Source organism: Cetorhinus maximus, chromosome 3, assembly GCF_964194155.1.
Source record: "Cetorhinus maximus chromosome 3, sCetMax3.hap1.1, whole genome shotgun sequence".
Lineage (NCBI taxonomy): Eukaryota > Metazoa > Chordata > Chondrichthyes > Lamniformes > Cetorhinidae > Cetorhinus > Cetorhinus maximus.
The window spans coordinates 95,330,169-95,350,118 of NC_135881.1; the positions used below are offsets into that span (position 1 = coordinate 95,330,169).

General features: G+C 50.6%; 1 non-coding gene across 1 annotated transcript; it reads right to left on the minus strand.

Moving 5' to 3' along the window:
- Positions 1-438: 438 nt before the first annotated feature.
- On the minus strand, positions 439-601 carry LOC144679236 (U1 spliceosomal RNA). The gene has a single exon (XR_013576274.1). It is a non-coding gene; the product is annotated as a U1 spliceosomal RNA (small nuclear RNA).
- Between the last annotated feature and the right edge of the window lie 19,349 nt (positions 602-19,950).

Here is a 19,950-nt window from a genome sequence, read left to right on the forward strand (position 1 = left end):
GAACTCCCAAGAATGTCTCCCTGCCTGTGGCTCCTTGTTCTGATGAGCAGTGTTCTTGTCACTCAGATGTGAAACCTTTCTGCACAAGATAAAAAGCAGGTGTCTCAGTCCAGGGCCTCTTCCCTGTGCTCTGTGTGGCCTTCAGACCACAGTGATGGTCCAGCCTCACACTCCCTGGAAACATTACTGATGCCTGCACCTCGGCAGTGCTGATTATTGCTGCCAGAATGTAGTGGGCAGGCGCCACAGAGTTCTCTCATACTCTCTGTGTGTTCAACACCTTTAAGGTGGGGCTGGTCCCCATCTCACCTGCATCTGCGACCAGTGATGCTGTGCACCAGCTCCTGAAGGGCTGAGGTGCTGAAGGCAGACACAGCATCAGATGTGCCTAAAGTTTCATGGCCATGTCTATGAGATGGATCTGATCACTTTTTTCTTCAGGGAAGAGCGCAAACGCAATCCCCCACTACCACAAATTTTGTAGTCAAGTATCCCGCGTTTGGGGACATCGCATGCGTCAGCACACCCGAAGTACAATGGGCTAGCGTCGTCCAGGGAGAACCACCTTCATGATCATAGTCCCTTCCTTGCCAGATAGCACAAGCGAGATGCCCCCAGCCAGACAGGAGTCAGACATTCTCAGAGGCTATGGGAAGATCTTTGGAGTGTCCTCACTGCATGTTGTCATCATCCTCCTGCGATTGAGCAACTATTACGGCCTCCACTTCATCTCCATGACAGGAACATCCTCACAGAGGGTATTGGTGCTGCCACAAACCTTCACAACTGCGATGTGAGGAGCATCTCACTGCATGTCATCATCCTCCACAAATCTGGCAGCTATGAGGGACTCCCGAGTGCGCCTGCCTCGTTTAGCCATTGCGAGAGCCTCATCCCCGTCACTGTCACCACTGAGGACCCCCTCACCCTCATCCCCATCGGCGTCCTCCTCACCCGAGGAGACCTCCAGCTCCTCCATCTCCTCCTCAGCCAGCTCCTCTCCCCGTTGGAATGCCAGGTTGTAAAGAGAGCAGCAGACAACAACGATGCCTGACACCCTCTGTGGACTATATTGCAGGGCTCCACCAGGACGGTCCAGGCACATCTTCAGCATCCCGATGGTTTGCTCCACCAAGTTGCGAGCTGCAGCATGAGCCTCATTATACCTTCACTCTGCTGCAGTCTGAGGACGTTGCACGGGTGTCATCAGCCACAGCCTCTGCAGGTAGCCTTTGTCCCCTAGGAGCCATCCCTGCAGCTTCTGTGGACCCTGGAAGATGGCAGGGATCTGCGAGTGACTCAGGATGTAGGCAGCGTTTACACTCCCTGGAAACCGTGTGCACACATACTTTTTTGGTGGTTGCATACCAGCTGCAGGTTCAGTGATTGGAAGCCCTTGTTTTAGCTACAGTGCCTCACCAGGGACTGTCACCCCCACTTATTAGTTTATTTTATGTATTTTTGCTTTAATTAAAAGAGAATGTAAAGAGAATCTGCTGGGACAGTGAGTTAGTAGGTTGGAAGCAGACGTTTGTAATGCTGCATTCTGTGAATACACCAAGAAAAGTATCTAGTTTCGTGGCTGGTTTCATACTTCACCAATGGGCTTGGAATTGTTATACCACCCTTCACCCTATCACAGACCTTCCCTTTTGTTCTTCCTGCCAGCTTAAAACTTATTTTCAGTCTATTTTCAGTTCTGATGAAAGATCATTGACCTGAAACTTAAACTCTGTGTCTCTCCACAGATGCTTCCTGGCCTGCTGAGTATTCCCAGAATTTTATGTTTTTAATTCAGGTTTCCAGCATCCACAGCATTTTGCTTTTGTATTAGTGCTTGCCTATTTGTAATATGCTAATTGGAGTATATGACATATGCCATTTTGGGGTACTGATGGGTGGAGCTGCACCACACTTTGTTCGCCCATTGGTACCAGGTGTTGAGCAGCCTAACAGCTGATTGGTATAGGTAAAGGCTTGTTTTGGGTTTTTTTTTAACTATTTTGTTATGAATATGAATGCTCCTTCTGGACCCCAAAAATCCTTCCAACCCATTTTCGGCTGGGATCAGGCTATTTTAGATCTGGTAATTTGTAAAGAAGCAGGTTTAATAAATGATCTCAGAGTAAAAGGTCCCCTAGGAAACAGTGACCATAACATGGTGGAATTTAGCATTCAGTTTGATAGTGAGAAACTTAGTTTGGAAACATCTGTGCTAAACTTAAATAAGGGTAATTACAAAGAAATGAGGGCAGAGTTGGCTGGAGTGGACTGGGAAAGGAGTTTAGCCGAAATGATGGTTTATGAGAAAGTGTTAAAAACCAACAGATGACCAAAAAAATAATAAAGAGGGAGAAAATAAACTTTGAGGGTAAACTAACAAGTAATATAAAAATGGACAGTAAGAGCTTCTTTAAATATACAAAAAGGAAGAAAGGGGCCAAAGTCAATATAGGTCCCTTAGAGAATAAGGTTGGGAAACCAGGAAAAGGCAGAGAAGTTGAATAAATACTTTGCATCAGTCTTCACGGTAGAAGACATTAATAGCATTCCAAAAATACTAAATAATCACGGTGCAAAAGCGAAGGGAGGAAATAAATACAATAACTATCACTCGAGAAAAAGTACTAGGGAAACTAATGGGGCTACAGGCCAATAAGTCACCTGGTCCTGATGGGTTGCATCCTAGGATATTAAAGGAAATAGCTGCAGAGATAGTGGATGCACTGGTAGTAATCTTACAAGAATCCTTAGATTCTGGAAAAGTCCCAGAGGATTGGAAAACTGCCCTTATTCAAAAAGGGAGGGAAACAAAAAACAGGTAACTATAGGCCACTTAGCTTAACATCTGTCATTGGGAAAATGTTGGAGTCTATTGTAAAGGATGTAATAGCAGAGCATTTAGAAATACATAATCTAATCAAGCAGAGTCAGCATAACTTTATGAAGGGGAAATCATGCCTGACAAATTTATTAGACTTCTTTGAGGAGGCAACAAGCAGGGTAGATAAAGGGGAATCAGTAGATGTAATATATTTGGATTTCCAAAAGGCGTTTGATAAGGTACCACACATAAGGCTATTTAATAAGATAAGAGCCCATGGTGTCAGGTGTCGTATATTAGCATGGAGAGAGGGCTGGCTAACTATTAGATGACAGAGAGTTGGGTTATGGGGGGCATTTTCAGAATGGTGACCTGTAACTAGTGGAGTGCCACAAGGACCAGTGCTGGGGCCACAATTATTTACAATATATATTAAAGACTTGGATGAGGGAAATGAATGTACAGATGACACAAAAATAGATGGGAAGGCAAGTGTTGAGGTTAACACAAAAAGTCTACAGAGGGATATAGATAGGTTAAGTGAGCGGGTGAAAATGTGGCAGATGGAATATAACGTGGGAAAGTGTGAGGTTATGCACTTTGGCAGGGAGAATAGATGAGGCGAATATTATTTAAATGGAGAAAGACTGCAGAAAGCTGCAGCACAGAGGGATTTGGGGGGCCTCGTGCATGAACCCCAAAAAGCTAGCTTACAAGTTCGGCAGGTAATAGGTAAGGCAAATGGAATGTTGGCCTTTATTTTTATTATAAAAATAGGGAAGTCTTGCTAAAACTACACAAGGCACTAGTTAGACCACACCTAGAATACTGTGAACAGTTTTGGTCCCCTTATCTAAGGAAAGGTATACTGGCATTGGAGGCAGTCCAGAGAAGATTCATCAGGTTGACCCCGGGGATGGAGGGATTTTCTTATGAAGAGAGGTTGAGTAGGTTGGGCCTGTACTCATTGGAGTTTAGAAGAATGAGAGGCAAACTTATTAAAACATATAAGATTCTTGGGGGGCTTGACAGGGTAGATGCTGAGAGGTTGTTTCCCCTTGTGGGAGAGTCTAGGACCAGAGGGCATAATCTCAGAGTAAGGGGGCACCCATTTAAAACAGAGATGAAGAGGAATTTCTTCTCTCGGAGGCAAGCTAATCTGTGGAGATTTTTACCGCAGAGAGCAGTAGAGGCTGGGTCATTAAGTATATTCAAGGCTGAGATGGAGAGATTTTTTATCAGTAAGGGAATCAAGGGTTATGGGGAAAAGGCAGGAAAGTGGGGTTGAGGATTATCAGATCAGCCATGATCTCATTGAATGGCAGAGAAGACTCGATGGGCCAAATGGCCTACTTCTGCTCCTACGTCTTATGGCCTTATGGTCTCTGGTCCCTGCTCAAGATAAGATTGACCTGAGACCCACAGGTATTCATGTGCACCCCCCACCCCGACTCCACCTCTACAACCCAGCTCCCACCAGACTGATGAACTCTTTGTGAGCACTGGAAAACTCATCCCACTACTTGCCTGAAGTCTGACTCAAGTTAAAATCAACTCAGCTACACTACCTATTGCCTCATAGCATTATAGATAACAGCTTTGATGGTGATCTTATTACCATACCAATTATTCTGTTTCCCTAAATGAATTGATCTTTCAAGTCCTAAACATAATTTCATATCAGAAGCATCTTAGAGCTTAAAACAACAATACCTCAGGTCAAATACACAACAATTCCAAATCAACACAGTGTTTATTCGGAGCATGTAATACTCACAGAAGGAAGTTAAATCAACAGATAAATTGATAATATTTGACATGCAGGCACACCTGCCCCACAGATATAATTGTTATTCAGATAGTAACAGTCATTCAGACAAACCTTTCACTCAGATAAAAGCAAAACACTGCGGATGCCGGAAATCTGAAACAAAACCTTAAAATGCTGGAAAAACTCAGCAGATCTAACAGCATCTGTGGAGAGAAAAACAGAGTTAACGTTTCGCGTCCATATGACTCTTCTTCAGAAGTTGTACCTTTCACTCAGATATACCCATTAGTCAGATGTACCTGTCACTCAGATATACCCATCATTCAGATATACCCATTAGTCAGATATGCCTGTCACTCAGATATACCCATTAGTCAGATGTACCTGTTACTCAGATATACCCATCACTCACATATACCCATTAGTCAGATATACCTGTCACTCAGATATACCCATCACTCAGATATACCCATTAGTCAGATATACCTGTCAGTCAGATATACGCATTACTCAGGTATACCCATTAGTCGGATATACACATCACTCAGATATACCCATTAGTCAGATTTACCTATCACTCACATAAACCCATCAGTCAGATATTCCTGTCACTCAGATATACCTATCACTCAGATATATCCATCAGTCAGATATACCTGCCATTCAGATATGCCCATCAGTCAGATATACCTGCCACTCAAATATACCCATCAGTCCGATATACCTGCCACTCAGATATACTCATCAGTCAGGTATACCTGTCACTCAGATATACCCATCAGTCAGGAATACCTGTCACTCAGATATACCCATCAGTCAGATATACCTGCCACTCAAATATACCCGTCAGTCAGATAAACCTGCCACTCAGATATACCCATCAGTCAGATATACCCATTAGTCAGATATATCTGTCACTCAGATATACCCATCAGTCAGATATACCTGCCACTCAAATATACCCATCAGTCAGGTATACCTGTCACTCAGATATACCCATCAGTCAGGTATACCTGTCACTCAGATATACCCATCAGTCAGATATACCTGCCACTCAAATATACCCATCAGTCAGATAAACCTGCCACTCAGATATACCCATCAGTCAGATATACCTGCCACTCAAATATACCCATCAGTCAGGTATACCTGCCACTCAGATATACCCATCAGTCAGGTATACCTGTTACTCAGATATACCCATCAGTCAGATATACCTGCCACTCAAATATACCCATCAGTCAGGTATACCTGTCACTCAGATATACCCATCAGTCAGATATACCTGCCACTCAGATATACCCATCAGTCAGATATACCTGCCACTCAAATATACCCATCAATCAGGTATATCTGTCACTCAGATAAACCTGTAATTCAAATAAATCTGTCACTTGGTTATTTCAGTCACTCAAATATACTTGTCACAGGTAAGCCTGTCGCCCAGGTATACCCATCACTCGAATTTTCCTGTCATTCAGTTGCACCCGTCACTCAGATATACCCACCCTCTCAGGTTTACCTGTCATTTAGGTACGCCTGTCACTCACAAAATCTTGTCCCTTACATATATCTGTCACTTAGGTGTAACTGTCACTCAGATATACATGTTGGACAGTTTCTCATACCTCATGGACAAAGAAGACTATGGCCTGAATTTTTAGCTCGGTGGGTGGGCGCGCTTGGTGAGCCTGAGATCGGCCAGGAGAAGGACTGCCGACTGTGATTCCCCTCGACCACGATTTTACGCTGGCTGGCCAATTAATGCCAGCCAGCGTGAAATGCACGCTGAAAAGCTCAGTGCGGCTAAGGTAGGGGCGGGAGGAGGGCAGGCGATGATGTCAACGCAGGCGCTGGCGAGCACTGAGAGAAAGCTCCCTGAAGGCAGAGAGCTGCCTCAGGGAGCTGCAGTCCCGAAAACCATCAAATAAAGTTTAAAAAAAACGGAAAAATTGTCCAAGTATCAGAATCAGGCTCGGCAAAATATAGATGATAAAAATGCATTTCATAACGGAAACCTCATCCAGCCCTTGGATGAGGTTTCATGAAAAATATAAAGGCTACCTGGCCAATTTGCCTGCCTGCCAACCGTAAGGCTGGACAGACCATGAAAAATCGGAGTCAATCTTTCTGTTAATGGGCTTAATTGCCCTCTTAATTGTGGGCGGGCATGCTTCCAACTTTTGCATGTGCCCGCCCACCGAAATGTCACGTGAGCACGGGATGACGCCCGGATGCTCGCCCGACGTCATCTCGTGCAATTTCACATCCAATCAGGTCGGGTGTGCACCCGCCCAATCAGCATAAAATTCTGCCCTATTAGGTGCCTTGCTTGCAGGACACTCTGTGATGATTTAGCTATTATGGATAACCATTTCATTCTTTTCTCAATATCGAAGTAATCAGAGTTAATTATTTTTTACCACCCGAGCTAATGGATAATAGGTGAACTGTTTGAGTGGGCTGTTTAACTAGTCAGGCTTGAGACAAAGCTTTGGAATGTATGAGATATAGAGATCAAAGGGTTGAAATTATTCTGAGCCAGCAGTGCAAAATGGGCTTGTAGCAAGTCAGCAGCTGATTTTTCACTGAGCCCTGCAGTTATTTATTTTCCATTAATTTGGAAAATATTGCTAAGATTATTCATTTCAAACCAAGTAAAAGCAACAGTAAGACTAGAAATAGTTCTCCAAGAAGGGTTTGACCGATTGTTCTGTGAACCTCTGCTGAAAGAAGGTCAGGTATGGTGTTAAAATCGGCTGCCGATTTGCTGCAGGCCTGTTTTATACTGCTGCCCTATGTCAACTTCACTTCCAAAATTCTTAGTAGTCAGTATCTGTAAAGAGAAAAGGCAAATTAATATTTTGAGTGCATATTCTTCATCAGAATGGAACACTAAACAAGCATTTTAATATGGCTGGTAAAAATAGAGAGAAAGAAGTGGAGGAGGACGAACACAGACATTTCAATGACAGAGAGAGGGAGTTAATGGGTTGAATGATAAGCTAACTGCTTAATAGATAATTGTTGGATGGTACAAAAAAATCATCATTCAGGTAATGGAAAGACATGAAAAGCGGAGAAGAACCTACAAAAGGTCAAGAGGATGGAAGGGAATGAGGGAACAAAATGGGGGGAATTGGAGTAAGAATATAAACCTCTGCAAATGCGGTAGATCTGAAATGAAAACCAAGAATTCTGATATACACTTGGGAGATTTTAACCACAAGAAAGGATGGATTGGGAACAGGTGGGAGTTTAAGCTTATTGATTTTTAGAGCAGGATTACAACCTTGCTCCAACATGCTCCCTTCTGAGTTTAACAGAGGCGTACTTGGCTGTTAGTGAGATATTACCCTCTGACCTCAAGAAATTAATTATAGCATGCAGGCAGATACTGATTGGGGAAATTAACGTTCTTAGGATATGTTAATGAGAACTTTTCAAATTGTTTTTAGCTTGGCTTCAACTCTAACTTGTACAGCACAGGTTTCCTGGGGATCAGGAAACAGAGGGGAGTTTAAACATTGGTTCAGTGACTAAAAATTCAATATGGCCTCTTTAGTGGGTGCACGGGTCATGGTGCACAGATCATGATGCACTCTGTGCCCAGTTGAAATGATGCAGGCAACAAGCAAACTTCATGTAGCCCGCTCATTTAAATGAGAGTGGCATGCAGCCCAGCATTGAGCATGCCACTGTCTTGCAAGCTCAGCAGGGACCCAGATGCATGTGTAACTGGCACAAGTCACAGCTAGCCTGTGCTTCTTAAAGGGGAGCCACATTCAGCCTGCAGCAACTGGCGGATCTGCCTCCACAAGTATTTCCACTGATGTAGGAACAGGTCAGAGAAAGGCCTCCCATCTTCACTGATAAGGCGATGGACACCTTAGTTCAGGAGGTGGATAGGAGAAGAGAGATGTCATATTTCAAAAGGGGCCAGGAGGCCCTCCAGACATACAGAGTGGGCAGAATTTTACAGTTGGCTAGTGGGTGGTTGTCCCTCCCAATCCCCTGCAAAATTGGATGTGGTGATGTTGGGTCAGGTGCCTGACATAATTAGGCCGGAATACAATATTAAAGTTGGAAGTCGACCCACCCTCTGAATCAGGCCAATTTGAGCTTGTTGTAGCAATTAAATTGCCAATCTGTTGCGAATTTTGGAGCGCGTGCGTTTTCTAGAAAGAGATGAGAAAATATGAAAGGTAAAAATGCTCATCTGGGGAAGAAACAATTTTAGTGATTGAAGATGGAACCCAGCACGGGTAGATTGGAAAAGGTGATTGCAGGGTAAGGCAGCAATGGAGGGTATTTAGGGAAGATAGTCAGGAACAAACTAGACATATACCTTTGAAGGGAAAAATCACAGCATCAAAAGCTAATGAAATCATTATCGATTGTCGTAAAAAAATGCCCTTTAGAGAAGGAGATCTGCCGTCCTTACCTGGTCTGGCCTATATGTGACTCCAGATCCACAGCAATGTGATTTGTTCTTAACTGCCTTCTGAACCACTGTGGAATAAAACTGGATGGACCTCCCAGCATCGACCTAGGCATTAGAAACGATAGCGGCAAACTCAGCCCTGTTGACCCTGCAAAGTCCTCCTTACTAACATCTTGTGCCAAAATTGGGAGAGCTGTCTCACGGACTGGTCAAGCAATAGCCTGCCATAGTCATCCTCAAAACTGCAAAAACAAAGAGAAAATTTAAAGGAAACTTGCAAACATTAAACTAAAATGTGATTAACAGGGTCAATAAAACACCCCAGTCCCTGCGGTGCTCACCGAGCACGGAAGGCCTTGACAGTGCCAGCAGACACCGCGTGCTCCCTCTCCAGGGACACCCAGCTGCGAACATAGCCGTGGAAGAGGGGCAGACAGTCGGGTCAGATGACCCCTCGGTCGCCCGTTGCCTGGGCCTGTTAATGACCAACTTGGCCAGGCCCAGGAGCAGGTTCACGAGGAGGTTCTCCTCCCTCCTGGCCCCCCCCTCTGCCCTGGGTGCCCATAGATCAGGAGTTTGGGGCTGAAGTGCAAACAATACAACAGTAAGAGGTTTTTTAAATAACTGAAAAGGGGGTGCAGCCTACAACGTCCAATATAGACATGGTCTATGGACTCCACAAGGCTGCAAAAGATGCAAGTACCTTGGGAGTCCTTGAACCGACACAACCTACTGTTGTATGGTACTGCTGCGTGCAACACCCTCCACCTCAGGCCACCGAAGGAAAGTGGGAGGGCACCTCCCTAGAGGGATCCCCTCTGGGAACCTCTGCCACCGGACGGCAAAAAGGCACGTCGGGGCGTGTCCAGGCAGCGGGCGAGGGCAAGGAAGTGTGCGATGTACAGCAGCAGCCCAAACAGGAAATCCCTCCATGCCGTGCTAATGGGCACGGAGGGCATTTCCGTGAGGCAACTCAGGATGCAGGGCATTGGCTCCCGAGGGAGGGTTCGGGGCTTGGGGCCATTGTGGAATACCGTCCGAACAGAGGTACACTTGGACAGAAGACCACCATGCACCTGCACCACCACGAGACCCAGAATAACGTCGGCGCCGAGCACGACCGCCCCAAGGTCTTGAATGGCATTGGCTGTGAGCCAAAAGTCCACGGATGCACGATGCGCCAACCCCTGTGGTACCATCCAGCCCACACCCCCGCTATCCAGCACGTACCCGATCCTGGTCACTCCGGCAGCCACAGCCTTCCTCTCCACCAACCACTGAAAAGGGCAGAGGGGTGGATTCCTGAGCTGAGGCTCTCTGACGATAGCCGCTACTCCTGACAGCGGAGAGCTGTGTCGCGAGGCGACCATGTTCCAGACTTTGATCAGGTCCTGGTAAAAGACGGGCAACACTTGCAAGGAGCCACGAAGGCCCATCAGCTCTATAAACAGGAGCTGCATGTCATAGTTCAGGCCGTGCACCTGGCAGGTGAAAAACGTCGCCAGGGCACACCATCTCGGAGGGGGCTCAACGTAAAGGTATCGTTGCAGGGTCTGAAGGCGGAAAGTCACCACCTGGGTGTGTAGGCACACCAGCACCTGACCGCCTTCCCTAAGCGGGAGACTCAGAACCTCAGCAGCGACCCAGTGCACCCTTTTGTCCCAGAAGAAGTCGACGAGCATTCTCTGGATTTTTGTGACAGTGTCTGGGGGAGGGGTTAAAGTGACCAGCCGGTACCACAACATGGCAGCAATCAGCTGGTTTCTGACCAGAAATCGACCCTGGTAAGACAGCACTCGGAGCAGTCCTGTCCAGCGCCGCAGGCGAGTGGTGACTTTGGTCTCCAGCTCCTGCCAGTTCACCAGCCAGGATTCCTCAGCAGGGCAGAGGTGGACCCCCAGGTAGAGGAGGCTGGTCCTGCTCTAGGTGAAAGGCCTGAGCTCCTCGGGTAGGGGATCCATCTGCCACAGACTGACCAGGAGTCCAGAACATTTGTCCCCGTTGATCCTGGCAGATGATGTGGCAGAGTAGACCTCCTGGCACTCGTGCATCCTCCACCGGTCAGCCGGGCCAGTGAACATGAGGAGCACGTCATCAGCGTAAGCTTAGAGGACCACCCCGATGCCCGGCCCACACAGAACCAATCCCGAAAACCTCCTCCACAAGAGGCGCAGGAAAGGCTCCACCCACATAGAATACAATTGGCCAGACAGGGGGAAGCCCTGACGCACTCCTCTCCCAAAGCAAAGGGGATCCGTTAGGGACCCGTTAACCTTAGCTAGACACTCCGTGGCAGTGTACAGAAGTCGGATCCGGGCGACAAAATGTGTCCCGAACCCGAATGCTCGCAGAGTCCCGAATAAATATTCGTGATCCACCCTGTCAATCACCTTCTCCTGGTCAAGAGACAGGAAGGTGCTCAACAGACCAGGCCTCTGGGAAAAGTGGATAATGTCCCGGACCAGATGGATATTATCGAAGATGATGCGGCCCAGGATGGTGTAGGACTGGTCAGGGTGGATCATGTGGTCCAGCACGGTGCCAAGGCGAGAAGACATTGCCCTGGCAAAGATCTTGTAATCTGTGCTGAGGAGGGAGCTATTCAGAGCTGCCAGTCGGCTCCACATGCACCTCGATCCCACCCCCAGGATCAATGGCAGAGGGGTCCTCTCTGGTCTCCTCTTGGGGACATGGGCCAAAGGGTGGCAGTGGCTCAGAGCCCCACTCTCCCCCAGGCACCGGGTCACCTGGTGAATGTGGAAAAAACTCCGGACCTAGGAAGGAGGTGCTCGGTGCTAAAGTTTGGGAGGGAGCTGGGAGGGCCTCCTCACCACCACCGTCTGATGACCCAGTAGTTAGGGTCTTGAAGGGACTGCTGCAGTCCCCTGGTGGGCCAGATGGCAGTTTGGGGGTACAAGGTGGGTCGGGGTGGGGCACCACTGCAAGGACGATACCCTCACCGACCCCCGAGAGGCCCTGCTCAGGGGCTGCAGTGAGGCAACTGGGGTTTGGGCTCCCCCCAGAGGGCAGAGCGAGGACTTACAGGTGAGGACGCCACCACCACTTTACTGGGGGAGGGGGTACATCCAACCACACGAGTCATGAGGTTTTCCCCCTCCGAGAGGTGGCATCTCTTCCGGGGTAGGCTGGAGGCTGGGAAGACCTCAATATACAAGGTGCCGTCTGGAGCCCCTGCCCTCTGGGATTTGGACAGTTCCCCCCTCATTAATAGGACCACCGGCTCGAGGTCGCCGGCCCCACCGTCACTGGACCCGGAGACCCGTGCGGGTATGACACCGGGCCCAGCACATGGCGCTGAGGTGCACACGGGCCCGGGAGCACACGCGGGTACGACACCGGGCCCGGCACGTGGCGCTGAGGTGCACACGGGTCCGGGAGCACACACGGGTACGACACCGGGCCTGGCACATGGCGCTGAAGTGCACACGGGTCCAGGAGCACACGTGGGTACGACACTGGGCCCAGCACATGGCGCTGAGGTGCACACGGGCCCAGGAGCACACGTGAGTACGACACTGGGCCCAGCACTTGGCGCTGAGGTGCACACGGGGCCGGGAGCACATGCGGGTACGACACTGGGCCCAGCACATGGTGCTGAGGTGCACACAGGTCCGGGAGCACACGCGGGTACAACACCGGGCCCAGCACATGGCGCTGAGGTGCACACGGGCCCAGGAGCACACGCGGGTACGACACCGGGCCCAGCACATGGCGCTGAGGTGCACACGGGCCCAGGAGCATTCGCGGGTACAACACCGGGCCCGGCACATGGCGCTGAGGTGCACACGGGCCCGGGAGCACACGCGGGTACGATACTGGGCCTGGCACATGACGCTGAGGTGCACACGGGCCCAGGAGCACACGCGGGTACGACACCGGGCCTGGCACATGGTGCTGAGGTGCACACGGGCCCAGGAGCACACGCGGGTACGACACCGGGCCTGGCACATGGTGCTGAGGTGCACACGGGCCCGGGAGCACACGCGGGTACGACACCGGGCCTGGCACATGGCGCTGAGGTGCACACGGGCCCGGGAGCACACGCGGGTATGAAACTGGGCCCGGCACACGGCGCTGAGGTGCACACGGGCCCGGGAGCACACGCGGGTACAACACCGGGGCCGGATGATTTTTGTCCCCCCGAGCCGGTGTCTTCAGGGGTCTGGGGATCAGGGTGGGTTTGGGTGGTCTGGGGGGCTGCCTCCAGGTGGCGGGTCTTCCTCCGCGCCTTCTTATGGTGCGGGGTCTCTCCCCCTGCCTCGCCAGAAGCCGAGATGGCGGTGGCTGCCGACGGCACCTCCCCTTGTGAGGAGGGAGATGGAGCGGTGGCAGGGGAAGGAACGGTGGTGCCAGCTGCAGCTGGCTGGATGCTATTGGTGGCCTTGGAGGCAGGGAGTCCTTCCTCAAGTGCCCAACCCTGTGCACACATGGCACCGCACACCACCCGCTGACTAAAAAATGTGATAGGCGGCCCCCTTAAAGACAACATCAAAACCCCCCTCGATGCACTCCCCCCGGGCCCGGTGTACAAAAACCTGGCACTGGAAGGAGTACACATGACATAGCCTGGCATTCTTCAGGCAAAAGTGGTTTCAGCGCCAACCCTGAACTCCCCTCTCTCATATGACAGATGTTGGGGAGGAAGGGCCCATCGGGGACGAAAGCGGGACATTGATAATATTAGCTTCTGGGCAGTGGCCTCCAGAGGGTCCACTGCCAGGAACGTCCCGCACACTGTGAGCTCCTTTTCGAGGGTGAGGTGCACCACTTGCTCAGCCTGTAGAAAGAATACGGCCTTCCCATACATTTTTGAAGCTGCGACTATGGCCGAGGTGCTGACAACCCCGGCCAGAGCCTTCACGCAGGCCTGGATGGTCATTGTGGGGTGGGTGTAGAACTTCACCCCAAGCTGACATGTCAGCAATTTAAATGGTGACAGGGCTGCAGGAGACGCAGGGGTCGAGGGGGCCACCAGTCGCGCATAGGTAGCCCAAGCGGACCCCGCCACCGGTGAAGATGTTGTTGCTGCTATCAGGGAGTGCTACACCCACCCCAATACAGGTAAAATATACACAACAAACAGAGCAAAGGGGAGTGGGAGTAGGGGAGAGTGAGGGGGGAGAGGGAGACAGAGAGGACAAAGTTGGGGGTTTCTTGAGGTGGGGTGTGTGGGTTTCTAATGTTCTTCTGCAGGGGGAGGAGGAGTCTTCACCTGGGCAGCTAGCACTGCCCTGGCACAGTTCAGGAATGATGGTAAATGTCTGTAGGTGCAGCTGGCTCTGGGTAGTGCTAGCTAACCCATGTGAGACAAGGGGGGGCAGAATAGGACACAGGTCTTCTTCCCCTCAAAGTTCAGTCTCTCACTGCCCTCCCAGCTTGGATGTTCTTTTCTCCCCCAGCCACCCATCTCTTGCAGCAAATGTCCTACCCCTCCGGCTGGAGTCAGGCCCTCTCCCCTCCGGCTATCCCCAAGCTCCCACTCCCAGGCTCTTCAGGCCTTGCTAAGCCTTACAGGGCCCTGCCCTACAGTAGCAGGTTGTAATAGCAGCAGCAGCAGCAGCCTATTTGGAAGTAGTCTTCTAGTTCCAGTTGAAGGCTAGAAGGAAATCCCACAGCAGCAGGAACGGCCACAGGAAAATAGCAGCAACAGGAACAGCCACAGGAAATGTCACAGCAGCAGGAACAGCCACAGGAAAACAGCAGCATGAACAGCCACAGGAAATCCCACAGCAACAGGAACAGCCACAGGAAAACAGCAGCATGAACAGCCACAGGAAATCCCACAGCAACAGGAACAGCCACAGGAAATCCCACAGCAGCAGGAACAGCCACAGGAAATTCCACAGCAGCAGGAACAGCCACAGGAAATCCCACAGCAGCAGGAACAGCCACAGGAAAATAGCAGCAACAGGAACAGCCACAGGAAATGTCACAGCAACAGGAACAGCCACAGGAAATCCCACAGCAGCAGGAACAGCCACAGGAAATTCCACAGCAGCAGGAACAGCCACAGGAAAATAGCAGCAACAGGAACAGCCACAGGAAATCCCACAGCAGCAGGAACAGCCACAGGAAATCCCACAGCAGCAGGAACAGCCACAGGAAATTCCACAGCAGCAGGAACAGCCACAGGAAAATAGCAGCAACAGGAACAGCCACAGGAAATCCCACAGCAGCAGGAACAGCCACAGGAAATTCCACAGCAGCAGGAACAGCCACAGGAAAATAGCAGCAACAGGAACAGCCACAGGAAACCCCACAGCAGCAGGAACAGCCACAGGAAATCCCACAGCAGCAGGAACAGCCACAGGAAATTCCACAGCAGCAGGAACAGCCACAGGAAAATAGCAGCAACAGGAACAGCCACAGGAAATCCCACAGCAGCAGGAACAGCCACAGGAAATTCCACAGCAGCAGGAACAGCCACAGGAAAATAGCAGCAACAGGAACAGCCACAGGAAATCCCACAGCAACAGGAACAGCCACAGGAAATCCCACAGCAGCAGGAACAGCCACAGGAAATCCCACAGCAGCAGGAACAGCCACAGGAAATTCCACAGCAGCAGGAACAGCCACAGGAAAATAGCAGCAACAGGAACAGCCACAGGAAATCCCACAGCAGCAGGAACAGCCACAGGAAATTCCACAGCAGCAGGAACAGCCACAGGAAAATAGCAGCAACAGGAACAGCCACAGGAAATCCCACAGCAGCAGGAACAGCCACAGGAAATCCCACAGCAGCAGGAACAGCCACAGGAAATTCCACAGCAGCAGGAACAGCCACAGGAAAATAGCAGCAACAGGAACAGCCACAGGAAATCCCACAGCAGCAGGAACAGCCACAGGAAATTCCACAGCAGCAGGAACAGCCACAGGAAAATAGCAGCAACAGGAACAGCCACAGGAAATCCCACAGCAGCAGGAACAGCCACAGGAAATCCCACAGCAGCAGGAACAGCCACAGGAAATTCCACAGCAGCAGGAACAGCCACAGGAAATCCCACAGCAGCAGGAACAGCCATAGGCAGCACCAAGCTCAACCACAGCAACAGCGACAGCTCAGCAGTAATGAGCTGCAGCTGAGACCAACCAGGAAGCACATCCTGGGCACGGGTGTTAATCACTTGTACATAATGTTCACGATTGTAAATAAACTCCTAAGGAGGTCTCCCTGCCTGTGGCTCTTTGTTCTGATGAGCAGTGTTCATGACATTCAGATGTGAAACCTTTCTGCACAAGATAAAAGGCAGGTGTCTCAGTCCAGGGCCTCTTCCCTGTGCTCTGTGCAGCCTTCAGGCCAAAGTGATAATCCAGCCTCACATTCCCTGGAAACATTACTGACGCCTGCACCTCGGCAGTGCTGGTCATTGCTGCCAGAATGTAGTGGGCCGGCGCCTCAGAGTTCTCTCGTACTCTCTGTGTGCTCTCAGCACCTTTAAGGTGGGGCTGGTCCCCATCACACCAGCATCTGCGACCAGTGATGCTGTGCACCAGCTACTGAAGGGCTGAGGTGCTGAAGGCAGACACAGCAACAGATGCGTCTAAAGTTTCATGGCTGCATCTCTGAGATGACCCTGATCATGGAGAACAAGCGAGCTGCCCTCGGCCAGACAGGAGTCAAACATTCTCAGAGGCTATGTGAAGATCTATGGAGTGTCCTCACTGCATGTTGTCATCATCCACTTGAGATCGATCGACTATTAGGGCCTCCACTGCATCTCCATGACAGGAGCAGTCTCATAGAGGGTTTTGGCTTTGCGATAAGCCAGACTGGAGTCAAACGTTCACAACTGCGATGTGAGGATCTACGGGGACACCTCACAGCATGTCATCATCATCCTCCACAAATCTGGCAGCTATGAGGGTCTCCCGAGTGCCCCTGCCTCATCTCGCCAGTGCAAGAGCCTCATCCCTGTCGTTGTCACCACCGAGCACCCCTCACCCTCATCCCCATCGGCATGCTCCTCATTGGAGGAGACGTGCAGCTCCTCCATCTCCTCCTCAGCCAGCTCCTCTGCCCGTTGGAGTGTCAGTTTGTAAAGGGCACAGCAGACAACAACAATGCCTGACACCCTCTGTTGTCTGTATTGCAGGGCTCCACCAGAACGGTCCAGGCACCGGAACTACATCTTCAGCATCCTGATGGTCTGCTCCACTAAGTTGTGAGTTGCAGCATGAGCCTCATTATAGCGTCGCTCTGCTGCAGCCTGAGGCCACTGCACGGATGTCATCAGCCATGGTCGCTGCGGGTAGCCCTTGTCCCCAAGGAGCCATCTCTGCAGCTTCTGTGGACCCTGGAAGACTGCAGGGACCTGTGAGCAACTCAGGATGCAGGCATTGTGCTCACACCCTGGATACCATGCGCATACTTGCAGGGTGTGTTTCTGGCGATCACATACCAGCTACACATTCAGTGAGTGGAAGCCCTTGCGGCTGATGAAGTCCACTGAGTGTAGCGATGGATACCTGAGCACCACATGAGTGCAGCCAATCGCACCCTGCACCTGTGGGAATCCCGAGATCAGGGCGGATCCAATTGCCCTTGCATCCTGGCTGTCCTGGTCCCGGGCGAAATGCACAAAGTTGTGTGCCATGGAGAAGATGGCATCCGTGACCTCATGGAAGCATTTGTGGGTGGCAGATTGTGAAATCCCGCAGAGGTCACCTGCAGAGCCCTGAAAGGAGCCACTGGCAAAGTAATTGAGCGCCACGGTCACTTTCACAGCCACTGGCAGTGGATGCCCTCCATGTCCCCTTGATGCCAAGTCCTGCAGTAAGTGGCAGATGTGAGCCACTAGGTCCACAGACATGCGCAATCGTCGGCGACACTGGTTCTCAGTGGAGTGGCAGGCGGCGTCTATAGACCCTGGGTGTCGCTAGGCGCTGACCAGCCACGTCTTACTGTGCTCCTGGGCAGTGTGTGCGGGAGCCCCTGCTGCCCCTTCTTCATGAGGTTGCTGCTCCTGCCTCTGTGCACCCAGGTGCCTCAGTCACTCTCTCCTCCGTCTTCTACGGTCTCTGTAGTCCATCAGGTATACAGCTAGGTCACCGGGATTCATGTTCCTGATGTTGTCCTCGTGCAGCATGAAAAAGAGAGAGATGTGGTTATCATGACTGTACTTAGCACCTTTCCTGGCCCTGTGTGACCGCCCCTTAACACTTCCTGGGAAGTGCTGGTCACCCCTCGGATGGCCAGAGATGAGTGCGCGGCATGACTGCCCTGTCAACCTGTGACATGAAGAACACTAGTCCAAACCAGGATTCTGAGATTGCAAACGGGCTGTGAGCACCTCCAGCAGTGACTGCTACATGGCCAGTGTTGGTGAGGAGATTGTACAACATGTGCTGCTCCGTGGTCCAATAAAGTGGTGGCGGACTTGAAGTCTGTGCTGGGGGGCCTGGGGGCGAGGGGCGTTGAGGGGGTTGGGTAAAGTATGGAGTCTTTGGTGCCTCCCCGTTGCTTGCATGGGCTAGGAGCCTGGCCCCCATCATATCACTGTGGCTGTGCCTGACCTGTCTTAGTGGCAGAGGCATGGTCAGTTTACGCAGGTGTCCCTAATGGCCACTTCCCTCGCTTACCCTTCCCTCCACCTTGATTGCCTATGTGCGGGGTGCAGCGCCAGGGCAGCACTTGACACACCCCCCTCAGCAGGTGCCTCTGAGGCTGGCCAGTGCTTGTCCCAGGATACCACCCCCCCTCCCCCCACCCAACCCCAGCAGTCGCCGAGGCTGGCCAGCACCTGCCCCCAGACACCATCCCCCCTCTCAGCAATCACCTCCGGGGCCAAGCATCAGTTGCCCCCACCCCCTGGCAACCCTAAGGCCTGTAAACAATGGCGAGTTGTGGAGAACACTGCTTATCACTCTCCTCAGTTCCCCCAAAGTGAAGGCCGCCAAGTGATAAGATCACACGGAGTTAGGGGTAATATATTAGCTTGGATAGAGAATTGGCTAACCAACAGAAAGCAGAGAGTTGGGATAAATTGGTCTTTTGCTGGATGGCAAGCTGTAACTAATGTGGTGCCACAGGGTTCGGTCCTTGGGCCCCAACTATTTACAATCTATATTAATGACTTGGATTCAGGGATAGAAGGTACTATAGCTAAATTTGCAGATGACACCAAAATAGATGGGAAAGTAAGTTGCAATGAAGAAATGAGAAATTTACAAATGGATATGGACAGGTTAGGTGAATGGGCCAAAATTTGGCAGATGGAGTTTAATGTGGATAAGTGTGAGGTTATCCATTTTGGTCAGAAGAATAAAAAGGCGACTTATTATTTAAATGGAGAGAAACTTCAGAATGCTTCAGTGCAGAGGGATCTGGTTGTCCTTGTTGCTGAACGATAGTATGCAGGTACAGCAGGTAATAAGGAAGGCAAATGAAATTTTGGCATTTATTGCTAAAAGAATAGAGTATAAAAATAGGGAAGTGTTGCAATTGTACAAGGTGTTGGTGAGGCCGCACCTGGAGTACTGTGTACAGTTTTGGCCGAAATGAGGTCAGCCATGGTCGTATTGAATGCCGGGGCAGGCTCGAGGAGCTGAATTGCCTACTCCTGCTCCTAGTTCTTATGTTCTTATGTTCTAAGTGTGTGTCACCTGCGTGCTGTTGTGAAACATGTCGGCGCGCTTTCCCGCTGATATGGACGGACGATACGGTGGGGTTCTAAGAGCCTGGCGGGATAGCCTTTTAATTATATGTTAACGTATTACAATTAGGTCCCGCCGACCAACGGCGGGCTGAGTGGACGATCATGACCTGCCTTCATGCTGTCGTGAAGCAGGTCACGCTATATTTTCCACGCATGCTACCTATCATGCCCACCGCCAGCGGGCTCAAAAAATTCCGCCCTTTAACTTGTTCTTGTGACCACTGTATTAATATGG